Source organism: Microcaecilia unicolor, chromosome 4 (assembly GCF_901765095.1).
Source record: "Microcaecilia unicolor chromosome 4, aMicUni1.1, whole genome shotgun sequence".
Lineage (NCBI taxonomy): Eukaryota > Metazoa > Chordata > Amphibia > Gymnophiona > Siphonopidae > Microcaecilia > Microcaecilia unicolor.
Genome location: NC_044034.1, coordinates 53,157,628 through 53,171,429, shown reverse-complemented (window position 1 = coordinate 53,171,429; position 13,802 = coordinate 53,157,628). Strand labels below are relative to the sequence as shown.

Sequence of the window (13,802 nt, the reverse complement as noted above, 5' to 3'; positions counted from 1 at the left end):
CCTCCCATAGCTACACCCCTTTCGAGTTTACATATCGACTAGGGCAATCCAAATTGTTGCCAATTAACTTTAATTATTGATTTTTCATGCCGCGTTAACTAATTTGTGTGTGCATCTTTCCTGGGCACCCAAATTTGGGTGACCTATATACAATCTGGGGGATTATGTCTAGGCTTCTAATTCTGTTGGTAAATACATTTTAAATTTAGGTGTTTATTTTGAAGCCCATTAGGGGCTGTCAGAGTATATTAGAATTCTCTGTATATTGGTATTTTCATTCCATTAAATTACATTTTAGGCACATTTTTAGGTCTAGTTCAAATTTTATGCAATTTTATTGTCAATCATACAAATTTAGGGCCCTGTTTACTAAGGTGCACTAGCGTTTTTAGAATGCGCTAAAATTAACATGCTAAATTTTATTTATTTATTTTTTTAGTTGTAGCATTTGTATCCCACATTTTCCCACCAATTTGCAGGCTCAATGTGGCTTACATTTGCCATAATGGCGGTTGCCATTTCCGGGTAGCGGCATTACAAATGGTATTGCGTTAAGATGCATACATGGAACATAACATATATGGAACAGTTCATGTTATATATATGCATCATGTACATACATGCATGTTAAAGAAGAATACATTATGGTTCTGCATGAAGGTTCCTAAGTAATAAATTGGATTATAACATCAATTAGGTCATCGACTACAGAGAAATCCTATTTGGTATTTAAGGTGGTAGTGCTTGATCTTTAATAGCAGAGAGGTTAGTCAGTCATGTGATAACATTTCGTTTTTGTATAGATCGTGTATAGTGTTATTATTAGTGTTTACGATGGATGTTTATGGTATGCCTTCTTGAAAAGGTCTGTTTTCATTAGCCTTCGGAAGATGGTTAGGTCTTGCGTTGTGTTTAAAGCCTTCGGTAGTGCGTTCCATAGCTGCGTGCAGATGTATGAGAAGTTGGTTGCGTATGTGGATTTATATTTTAGCCCTTTACAGTTAGACTAGTGGAGATTGAGGAATGTGCGTGATGATCTTTTTGCGTTCCTAGTAGGCAAGTCTATAAGGTCTGACATGTAGGTCGGGGCTTCCCCATAAATGATTTTGTGGACCAAGGTGCAGACTTTGAACGCAATTCATTATTTTAACGGGAGCCAATGTAGTTTTTCTCTTAGGGGCTTAGCGCTTTCGTATTTCGCTTTCCCAAGTATGAGTCTGGCTGCTGTGTTTTGAGCTGTTTGAAGCTTCTTGATGATTTGCTCTTTGCATCCGGCATAAATGGCATTGCAGTAGTCTAGATGACTTAGCACCATTGATTGTACTAGGTTGCGGAATACTTCCCTTGGGAAGAAAGGTTTGATTCTGTTAAGTTTCCACATTGAGTAGAACATTTTCTTTGCTGTATTTTTCGCATGGTCTTCGAGTGTAAGGTTTCGGTCAATTGTGACTCCCAGAATTTTCAGGCTATCTGAGACCAGAAGGATGTAGTCTGGGGTGTTTATGGTGCCGGGTTTATTTGTGTTGTATTGTGAGGACAGGATGAGACATTTTGTTTTTTCTGCGTTTAATTTAAGTTGGAATGCGTCCGCCCATGAGTTCATTGTTTGGAGGCTGTGTGTGATTTCATTTGTGATTTCGGTTATGTCCTGTTTGAACGGGATGTATATCGTGACGTCGTCTGCATATATGTATGGGTTGAGTCCTTGGTTGGATAGCGATTTGGCTAAAGGTGTCATCATTAAGTTAAAAAGGGTTGGTGAAAGTGGTGATCCTTGTGGTACTCCGCATTCAGGTTTCCATGGTGTTGACATTTTTGCTTTAGAGGTCACTTGATAAGTTCTTGTTGTTAAGAAGCCCTTAACCATCTTAGTACGTTTCCTCCAATCCCGAAGTAGTCTAGGATGTTCAAGAGTATTTGGTGGCTGACCATGTCGAACGCGGTGGACATGTCGAATTGTAGGAGTAACACATTGTTTCCAGTTGCAATTAGTTGCTTAAATTTGGTTATGAGAGTGGTTAGCACTGTTTCGGTGCTATGGTTGGATCGAAATCCTGACTGTGATTCATTTAGTATTGTAAATTTGTTTAGATAGTTGGTGAGTTGTTTGGTTACCATACCCATGGGTGTCTCTAGTATTTAGCAATTGCTAATTTTTAGTGTGCAGTAGAAATGTTAGCGCACCTATAGCATGGCTTAGTAAACAGGCCCTTAGTGTACCCTCTCTCAAATTCCCTTATTGTTCTTAGCAGTCACACTCTCTACTTGACCTCTCTCATTCATTCTACCCTATTATCATCCTCCTACACAATCCCCAGCAGTCTCCCTTTCTCTATCCTTCATATCATGTCTTTCCCTCTCTCATTCGCATTACCCCATCCTTAGAGGTCTCCTTCTGTCTTAAAAATCCATGAAAAAGGCTGTATAACATTTTACATCAAAAAGCTAGAAATTTCCTAGTTAGGGAAAGGGAAATGGGACTTGATATACCGCCTTTCTGAGGTTTTTGCAACTACATTCAAAGCGGTTTACATATATTCAGGTACTTATTTTGTACCAGGGGCAATGGAGGGTTAAGTGACTTGCCCAGAGTCACAAGGAGCTGCAGTGGGAATTGAACTCAGTTCCCCAGGATCATAGTCCACTGCACTAACCACAAGGGATGGGTAATCATGGAGCCTGGCCAGTAAAACTAAATCCAAATCAATTATAAATTCTTTATCCTAACCGGATACAGGTTAAGTACTGGAGAATGTCATTCTATAGCTCTCTGCTCCCCTCCCCCCCCCCGATATTTGTGTGCATAAATATTATTATTATTATTATCTGTTACATTTGTATCCTACATTTTCCCACCTTTTTGCAGGCTCAATGTGGCTTACATAGTACCGTAGAGGCGTTCGCCATCTCCGGCAGAGAAACAAATACAAAGAGTTATTGTGGTCGAAGAAGGTTCACATGTTATAGAAACCTTGTGGATTCGTAGAGAGGAAGAGTTATGCAATGTCTGTTTCAGGCTTTAGTTTTGTTGTGTAGCCCAGTTTAGGCATTTAGGTGGGGTCGAATGGGTATGCCTTTTTGAACAGGTTGGTTTTTAGTGATTTCCAGAAGTTTAGGTGGTCGTACGTTTTTATTTATTGCATTTGTATCCCACATTATCCCACCTCTTTGCAGGCTTTTGGTAGTGTGTTCCACAGTTGTGTGCTGATGTAGGAGAAGCTGGATGTGTAAGTTAATTTGTATTTGAGTCCTTTGCAGCTTGGGTAGTGGAGATTTAGGTATGTTCATGCTGATCTGATTGTATTTCTTGTTGGTAGGTCTATGAGGTCTCTCATGTAGCCCAGGGCTTCTCCGTAGATAATTTTATGGACCAGGGTGCAGATTTTGAAAGCAATACGTTCTTTGATTGGTAGCCAATGTAGTTTTTCTTAGAGGGGTTTGGCGCTTTCGAAGATAGAAAGATAAATAGATAAAGGCCCCTCTTGACAAGAAAGTACAAGAATTGCTCACCCAAGGACTGCATTTCTTGCTCCAACATTAGGAAAGCCTTACACCTATACTAAGTCTATTTAGAGACATCAGGAAATATCCAGCCATGATGACTCAAAAAAAAAAACCCAGTTTGCTGTTGACAAAAAAAGTCTCAAACTTGAGTACTTATCAAACTCAAGCATAAAAGATACAAGTAAAGTTGTTTTCTCCAGAATGTCCACTATTAACTTTTCCAAAAAAGTTGGCAAGTTTAAACTATCCAGGTTGACTCCATCATTTTCATCCCTTAATCCTGATCTTCTACCCTCCATCAATAGGTATAGTGAAACACTTTTTGTAGAGGAGAAACAGCCCTCTACTGGTATCCAAAGATTTTCCTGAAGAAGTTTCTTGAAAGCGCCTTAAGGGATTTGGAGGGAGTCTGTAGGAAATTCAAACCCCTTAAATTCAAACTCCTTGTCTTATTCTCAAAGATCTCCAATCTACTGCATAGCAACAAAGTGTCTTTATTTATCCTCACCTTAATCTATTGGATAAATGTGATCTGTGAATTTAAATCTCTTGGTTAGCTTGCTCTGAAACATTTCCTTCTAGGGTATTACATCAATCTATAAGTCACTCTAGGGCACCCTCTATACTAGAGACTTTGCTATTTACAGTTTTCACCACTGCTACCAAGGTAGATTGAATCACATCCAGTGTATACTGCAGGTTTAGCCATCTCCAATAAACTCTGACCACTGGAGGTTCAAGCAAATTATATGGGAAACTGCAACAGCTTCTAGGATCAGGTGAAGCAAGATTAATCACAGAAACTATTTCCCCCCTTGCTTGTCTTCCTATATAGTGCAGAATATAAAGATTACAGATATAAATTCACAAAAATGGCATATTTCAATCATTAAACTGACAATAAAAACATTTTTCTAACCTTTCTTATGTAGTGATTTTATTTTTCTAATCATGTTCTTCATATTCCTTGGTTCTGCTCCCCTATGCCTGTACTCTGTTTCCAAGGCCTCCTGTCCGTTTCAATTTGCTATTTCTTTTCTCTCCTCTTTTCTTCTTCATATTTTGGCACTGTTTCATGTTAAACTTTCTCCTGTTTTTCTGCCTCCTCGAACACATCTAGTTTTCCATCTCCTTCCTTTCTCTCCATTCATATGCAACATTTTCTCCCTCTCTCTTCCCTTCCCTTCTATCCATATACAACATTTCCTCCATCTCTCTTCTCTTCCAATCCACGTACAGTATTTCCTTCCTTCCTTCCTTCCTTCTTTCTTTCCTTTCCTTCCCCTCCATCCATATGCACTTCCCCTCTCTCGTCCTTCCCCCTCCCCTTCATTAATGTCCAGCATCTCCTGTCTTCTATCCCCTATATATGGCATTTCTTTCTCTCTCTCGTCTCTGCTCCCCCCCCCCCCCCCCAAGGTTCAGCATCTCTCCCTCTCTGTTGGTTCAGCATCTCTCCTTCTTACCCCCCCCCCCCACTCCACTGGTCCAGTCTCTCTCTCTCTCTCTCTCTCTCTCTCTCTCTCTCTCCTTTCTGTTCCCCTTCCTTCCCCCCATGGGTCCAGCACATCTTCCTTCTCCACTCCCTGGTCTTCCAAACTTGCATATCATCACTGAAAGAGGCAGCAATTAAACCAGGCTGACTCTGGCCAGTCTAAGGACCTTTTTTCTGCCATCTCCCACACACATGACAACAGAAATTTGCTACAGAGGGAAGGTCCTCAGGGCCTGCCAGGGTTGAGGAGAAGGCTGCACAAATGTTAATTTTATTTAATGTACTAATATTTTAACACATGAAGGGGCCCTATTACTAAAGCTTAGCATGCATTAACGGAACTGGCACGTGCTAAATGCTAAGAAGCCTGCTTTTGACTCCTAACCACTACTCACTTGCCTTGTCCTTTTATCCTCACCTCTTTATTCCCTTACCCTTAATTGTTCTGTTTGTTTACCTGTCTTATATAGATTGTAAGCTCTTTGAGCAGGGACTGTCTTTTTTGTGTATGATGTACAGCGCTGCGTATGCCTTGTAGTGCTATAGAAACGATAAGTAGTAGTAGTAGGTATAAAATGGGCTACTTAGCATTTAGCACATGCTGATTTCATTAGCGCTCACTAAGCTTTAGTAAAAGAACCCCTATTTGTGTTAATAATGCATGAATATCTATGTTCATTGACTGTTCTAATGCATGCTTATTAGGTGTTTCATTAGTATTATGCTAACATTGTATTATATCTCTGGTATTTGAATTCCAGTGCTGTTAAATGTGCATATTTTTTATACTGTTTCACGGTAGTTCTATTATTAGGTTTCAATTTACTGTTTTCAAGCTTACCACATTTATTGTATTTAGTTTATTCTTGGTTATTTTACTATTGTTATGCAGTTAACAAAGTTGTAAGTTTTATGTTAAACTGTACCTGCTGTACACCGCCTTGGGTGAATCTCCTCATAAAGGTGTTTAATAAATCCCAATAAATAAATGTGCAGCCCTAATTAATGCACATTAATATGTATTAATTTGAGTTAACTAAAATGACAAAAAAAAGGGTGTGGAATAGTACCTTTGTGAGAATAATACAACAAAAAGACATACCAGGCACTGGGAGTTAGACGTGCTGTTAATGCGCAGTAGCCCCGATTACCAGGACCCTGAAGCAGCAAAGTGAAACGCTGGCCATCGACGGCCTGGGGGCGAGTGGAGAATGAGCAGCTCAAGTTCTATAAGTGCCTACTAAGATACGTGTTCGATTGAATAAGTGTATATATTTTTGCTTTCATGATAAGCTGAAAAACACAAAAAAAGTACTAAAAAAGCAATAAGCCAAAAGGGATAATTTTGAGGTGAAGGTTTTTTGTTGCTGCTGAAGAGAAGATCGTTTGATCCTGTCAGCTCTGTAAATCTATAAGAATTGAGCTCTTTGAGGCTTTTTCCTTCACTTTAAGAATATTTGCAAGTAAAAATGTTTGAGTTAATCCATAATTAGTAAGTAGACTTCATAGAGAACAATGGGTTTGTTTTATTTAGGGGTCCTGTTACCAAGCTGCAGTAAAAGGGACCCTGAGCTAGTGGCAGTAGCCCTTTTTGCCGTGCGCCGAGTCCCTTTCTCCAAAAAAAGAAATGGCCATTCGGTAAGTTTGCACTTGCCGTGCAGCCATTTCCTGGGGATCATTTTCTGTCACCCATTGAGGTGGTGGTAATGGCTCCCATACTAACTCGGAGGTAACCAGGCAGTGATTACCAGCAGGATAATCCTGACACTATAAAATCAGACCTGCTTTTCTGTAGCACCGGAAATGGCACACACTGGAGGTGGAACTGGCACCGGTGCCCACCTTAGGCCTACGGTTGACATGCGGCAAGCTCATTGTCGCATGCCAACCCTTTAGTAAAAGGGACCCTTAATATATTAAATTGCATTAATATGCTAACACATTAATGCAAGTTAGTAAATCAGGGCTAAATTTGTACCTGAGGTAGCAGAAGGTACACAAATACACAAGTAATGCCACACTGGGAAAAGACCAAAGGTCAATCGAGCCTAGCATCCTGTCCACGACAGCGGCCAATCCAGGCCAAGGGCACCTGGCGAGCTTCCCAAACGTGCAAACATTCTATACATGTTGTTCCTGGAATTGTGGATTTTTCCCAAGTCCATTTAGTAGTGGTTTATGGACTTGTCCTTTAGGAAACTGACTAACCCCTTTTTAAACTCTGCTAAGCTAACCGCCTTCACCACGTTCTCCAGCAACGAATTCCAGAGTTTAATTATGCGTTGCATGAAGAAATATTTTCTCCGATTTGTTTTAAATTTACTACATTGTAGTTTCATCGCATGCCCCCTAGTCCTAGTATTTTTGGAAAGCGTGAACAGACGCTTCATATCCACCTGTTCCACTCCACTCAATATTTTATATCTCTATCATGTCTCCCCTTAGCCGTCTCTTCTCCAAGCTGAAAAGCCCTAGCCTCCTTAGTCTTTCTTCATAGGGAAGTCGTCCCATCCCCGCTATCATTTTCGTCGCCCTTCGCTGCACCTTTTCCAATTTTGCTATATCTTTCTTGAGATGCGGCGGCCAGAATTGAACACAGTACTCAAGGTGCGGTCGCACCATGAAGTGATACAACGGCATTATAAAATCCTCACACCTGTTTTCCATACCTTTCCTAATAATACCCAACATTCTATTCGCTTTCCTAGCCGCAGCAGCACACTGAGCAAAAGGTTTCAGTGTATTATCAACGACGACACCCAGATCCCTTTCTTGGTCCATAACTCCTAACATGGAACCTTGCATGACGTAGCTATAATTTGGGTTCTTTTTTCCCCACATGCATCACCTTGCACTTGCTCACATTAAACGTCATCTGCCATTTAGCCGCCCAGTCTCCCAGTCTCGTAAGGTCCTCTTGTAATTTTTCACAATCCTGTCGCGAGTTAACGACTTTGAATAACTTTATGTCATCAGCAAATTTAATTACCTCGCTAGTTACTCCCATCTCTAAATCATTTATAAATATGTTAAAAAGCAGCGGTCCTAGCACAGACTCCCGAGGAACCCCACTAACTACCCTTCTCCATTGTGAATACTGCCCATTTAACCCCACTCTCTGTTTCCTATCCTTCAACCAGTTTTTAATCCACAATAGGACATTTCCTCCTATCCCGTGACCCTCCAGTTTCCTCTGTAGCCTTTCATGAGGTACCTTGTCAAACGCCTTTTGAAAATCCAGATATACAATATCAACCAGCTCCCCTTTATCCACATGTTTGTTTACTCCTTCAAAGAATTGAAGTAAATTGGTCAGGCAAGATTTCCCCACACAAAAGCCGTGCTGACTTGGTCTCAGTAATCCATGTCCTCGGATGTGCTCTGTAATTTTGTTTTTGATAATAGTCTCTACCATTTTCTCCGGCACCGACGTCAGACTCACCGGTCTATAATTTCCCGGATCTCCCCTGGAACCTTTTTAAAAAATTGGCGTTACATTAGCCACCCTTCAATCTTCCTGTACCACGCTCGATTTTAAGGATAAATTACATATCACTAACAGTAGCTCCACAAGCTCATTTTTCAGTTCAGAAAGCTGATCAGCAGGATTGGATCCCCGACATCAATTTGAAAATACACTATGATAGATGGCACTTTGTTGGTCCTTTAAAAGGTGTAACAATATACAGGAAACAATGAGTAAAATGAATCTAGAATCAGAAGGAATAATGCATTTCCTTTGTAATTCAGATGTTTCCAAACATAAGCTGAACTTGTTTCTTGCTTCTTGCTGTAAATTCTGAGCAGTTGGCTCGGAGAAGCATTCATGTGAGATTATTTAATTATAGTACACATATATGTTTTCATACTTCTTTCCTGTTTCTCTCTGCATATCAAGGTCAAAATTGGAAGTAGCTTAGAGAGGTCAGAGGAATGTTTAGTTGTATGTAATGGGTGAGGGTAGGGAAGAAAAACAAATCACGGGCAAAGATGTTTGAATTTATATTTAGGAAAATATGTGCATGGGTTCTGAGCTCTGGGAGAACAGTTCTCCCAGAGCCCATGCACCATTGCATGATTTATTATTAATTTAGATTTTGCTCACACCTTTTTCAGTAGTAGCTCTAGGTGAGTTACATTGGATATTTCTCTGTCCCAGGAGGGTTCACAATCTAAGTTTGTACCTGAGGCAATGGAAGTTTAAGTGACTTGCCCAAGATCACAAGCAGTAGTGGTGGGATTTGAACCAGCCACCCCTGGATTGCAAAACAGGTGTTCTAACCACTAGGCCACTCCTCCACTCCATGATGATGTCACCCACTTGTGTGCCTAATGTACTACTACTACTTATCATTTCTATAGCATTACTAGACGTACACAGCTCTGTTCTGTTCTTATAGTTGGAGAGATGGCAACCAATTTAAATAAGAGTATTAGTATCACTGTAATACAAGGACTGTGAAAGCCAAATTTATTTGAGCAAACAAATCATGCCTTGGCTCCTCCATGGTCAAATTGTGAGCTCCTTTAATATACACCTGATAATCCAGACGTTATGTCTGTAGAAACAGTGACCAATTTATCTCAATATTAAAGGGTATAATTATCAAAGGGCTTCTTTTACAAAACCGCACTACCGATTCTCGGTGTGGCAAATGAAAGAATGCCCATTCAATTCCTATGGGTTTCCTCTCATTTGCTGCATGGGAATTGCTAGCACGGCTTGGTAAAAGAAGCTCAAAGTGAGTTACAATTGAGAAAGTATTATTTGACTGTTAACCCCAGTTATCAGTAACCAGGTCTCATTCTATAAAATGGGACCTTTGCTAAAATCGCATTGATTTCTATTAAAAATCTTTGTTTTAGAACAATTTTTGAAAATGGGGAACTCTATGCATTTGTTTATGCACTGTTTGAGGGGTTTATGCATGTTTTCCGTATTATCTGACTTTTCAGTTATCCGACAGTGGGTTGGTCCTGTTTAGGTCAGATAATATTAATTTATATAAATGTATATAAATATTTTTTCTCAAGTGATTTCGATTCAACACAAAGAGATGATGAACAAATTTATCATGAGACTGTTTATTTCACCAAATCAAGTGAGACAAGCTGGGTTTGGGGGGGGGGGGGGAGGAAACTGTCCAAAATATGGGAAAGAACGAGCACGCCTTACATAAGTACATAAGTAATGCCACACTGGGAAAAGACCAAGGGTCCATCGAGCCCAGCATCCTGTCCACGACAGCGGCCAATCCAGGCCAAGGGCACCTGGCAAGCTTCCTAAACGTACAAACATTCCACACATGTTATTCCTGGAATCTTGGATCTTTCCAAGTCCGTTTAGTAGCGGTTTATGGACTTGTCCTTTAGGAAACCGTCCAACCCCTTTTTAAACTCTGCTAAGCTAACCGCCTTCACCACGTTCTCCGGCAACGAATTCCAGAGTTTAATTACACGTTGGGTGAAGAAAAATTTTCTCCGATTTGTTTTAAATTTACTACACTGTAGTTTCATCGCATGCCCCCTAGTCCTAGTATTTTTGGAAAGTGTGAACAGAAGCTTCACATCCACCTGTTCCACTCCACTCATTATTTTATATACCTCTATCATGTCTCCCCTCAGCCGTCTCTTCTCCAAGCTGTATAGCCCTAGCCTCCTTAGTCTTTCTTCATAGGGAAGTCGTCCCATCCCCGCTATCATTTTAGTCGCCCTTCGCTGCACCTTTTCCAATTCTACTATATCTTTCTTGAGATGCGGCGACCAGAATTGAACACAATACTCAAGGTGCGGTCGCTCCATGGAGCGATACAACGGCATTATAACATCCTCACACCTGTTTTCCATACCTTTCCTAATAATACCCAACATTCTATTCGCTTTCTTAGCCGCAGCAGCACACTGAGCAGAAGGTTTCAGTGTGTTATCGACGACGACACCCAGATCCCTGTCTTGGTCCGTAACTCCTAACGTGGAACCTTGCATGACGTAGCTATAATTCGGGTTCTTTTTTCCCACATGCATCACCTTGCACTTGCTCACATTAAACATCATCTGCCATTTAGCCGCCCAGTCTCCCAGTCTCGTAAGGTCCTCTTGTAATTTTTCACAATCCTGTCGTGATTTAACGACTTTGAATAACTTTGTGTCATCAGCAAATTTAATTACCTCGCTAGTTACTCCCATCTCTAAATCATTTATAAATATATTAAAAAGCAGCGGTCCTAGCACGGACCCCTGAGGAACCCCACTAACTACCCTTCTCCATTGTGAATACTGCCCATTTAACCCCACTCTCTGTTTCCTATCCTTCAACCAGTTTTTAATCCACAATAGGACATTTCCTCCTATCCCATGACCCTCCAATTTCCTCTGTAGCCTTTCATGAGGTACCTTGTCAAACGCCTTTTGAAAATCCAGATACACAATATCAACCGACTCCCCTTTGTCCACATGTTTGTTCACTCCTTCAAAGAATTGAAGTAAATTGGTCAGGCAAGATTTCCCCACACAAAAGCCATGCTGACTTGGTCTCAGTAATCCATGTCCTTGGATGTGCTCTGTAATTTTGTTTTTAATAATAGCCTCTACCATTTTCCCAGGCACCGACGTCAGACTCACCGGTCTATAATTTCCCGGATCTCCCCTGGAGCCTGGGCACATGTTTTGGCATTGCAAGTCCGTTTGGATCTTCCGGGACTCCTTAATAAAAATGATATCGAGGTGGTGGAACCAAAAAATGGAGGTCACCTCAGTGTTGCTATTCGGGCACTGGGAGGAGGGGGGGGATCCATTAGTGGAGGATTTTGCTCTTTTCTAAGATATTCAGTGACATTTGGCCTTAAGTCTATACTATGTGTTTGGCTCCAGTCCTCCCCTCCCATCTTGCAGCATTGGAAAATGTACATGATGGAACAGTTGAGGGTGGACAGACTGGGTATCTCTGCTTTAGATAGCAAATAGGTGGGAAATGTGGGGTACAAATGTAAGAAATAAATAAAAGGCCGCAGGCTTATAGCAACATGGGAGCCATTTTGGTTGACATTAACTCACCAGGCACGTAGCCGATTGTTAAATTAAGAATTGTTTATAGTTAATACAAGAAATGTTTTGATATCCCCCTCTCAGTTTTTTTTTTCAGCATAAGGGAAGTTCAGAAGGGAGGGAGGGTTGGTCAGGGTTACTGGTACTCGATCTCCTTGTGAAGTAACTTTAATTACTGCTTTTCTGCAGGGCCGTGCCTAGGGTCTCTGGCGCCCCCCTGCAGACTATCAGTTGGCGGCGGCGGCCCTCCCCCCCCCCCCCCTCCCCGTGAAAATGATCGCTCACCACTTGCCACACTGACAGGAATTGTCAGCAATATTCTTAGAAACAAATTGCTATACATTGCAAAATAAGATAGCAGATGTAAATTCTCAAAGTGGACATATTCCAAACACTAAAATGAAAATAAAATGATTTTTTTCTACCTTTGTTGTCTGATGACTTTCTTTTTCTGATCATGCTGGCCCAGTATCTGATTCTGCTGCTATCTGTCCTCTTAACTCCGTTTCCAGGGCTTCCTTTCCATTTATTTCTTTCCTTTCCTCCTTTCTTCTTCATTTCTGGTCCTCAGCTTCTGCCTATTTTCTTCATCCATGTGCAGTTTTTCTCCTCTCTTCCTTTTCCCTCATTTCATCTCCTTCATCTCTCTTCCCTCCCCTCTATGTCCAGCAATTTCTCCTCTCTCCCTGAGCCCTGCCATCCCAATCCATGCCCATCCATGCTCCTCTGTCCCCTGCCCCCTCCATTCATCCCTATCCAGCAATTCCCCTCTCTCACTGAGCCCTGCCCTCCCAATCCATGCCCACCCATGCTCCTCTGTCCCCTGCCCCCTCCATTCATCCCTTTCCAGCAATTCCCCTCTCTCCCTGAGCCCTGCCCGCCCAATCCATGCCCATCCATGCTCCTCTGACCCCTGCCCCCTCCATTCATCCTTTTCCAGCAATTCCCCTCTCTCCCTGAGCTCTGCCCCCCCATCCATGCTCCTCTGTCACCCTCCATTAATCCCTATCCAGCAATTCCCCTCTCTCCCTTCCATGACCCCCCCTCGCATCCATGCTCCTCTCTCTCCTCTCGCTCCCATGTCCCATCATGTCCCAGTTGGCCTGGCCTGGCCCGCCCTCTTCTCCCCTCCCCCTTCGCATCCATGCTCTAGTCTCTCCCCTGCCCTCCCGCTCCCATTGTTCAACTGCCCGCCCTCTTCTCTCCCCCCAACATCCCTTTTCTTTTTTTTTCTTTTTAAATTTACCTCCGTGGCGGTTCCGGCAGCGCAGCGTCAGTGAAGGAGGTGGTGCTCCCGACGTCGCTAGCCTTCCCTTTGCTGTGTTCCGCCTTCTTCTGACGTCAAGGAAATGACGAGCACTTGGACGACTTTACCTGGTCCTGTTTTTCTTACAACCAAGCCCTCAAAAAACATCTTTAAAAATATTTTGTGCCAGTCTCTATGCCAGCCTCAAATATCATACTCAGGTCCATCACAGCAGTATGCAGGTCCCTGGAGCAGTTTTAGTGGGTGCAGTGCACTTCAGGCAGGCGGACCCAGGCCCATCTCCCCTACCTGTTACACTTGTGGTGGTAAATTTGAGCCCTCCAAAACCCACCAGAAACCCACTGTACCCACATCTAGGTGCTCCCCTTCATCCCTAAGGGCTATGGTAGTGGTGTACAGTTGTGGGTAGTGGGGTTGGGGGGGGTTGGGGGGGCTCAGCACACAAGGTAAGGGAGCTATGTACCTGGGAGCAATTTCTGAAGTCCACTGCAG

The 13,802-nt window shown here is 42.1% G+C and overlaps 1 protein-coding gene across 1 annotated transcript in view; it reads left to right on the top strand.

Annotated features, from left to right (window-relative positions):
- LOC115469591 (matrix metalloproteinase-20-like) overlaps nt 1-13,802 on the top strand; it is a 112,984-nt gene that overhangs the window by 30,937 nt on the left and 68,245 nt on the right. The window lies entirely within an intron of this gene.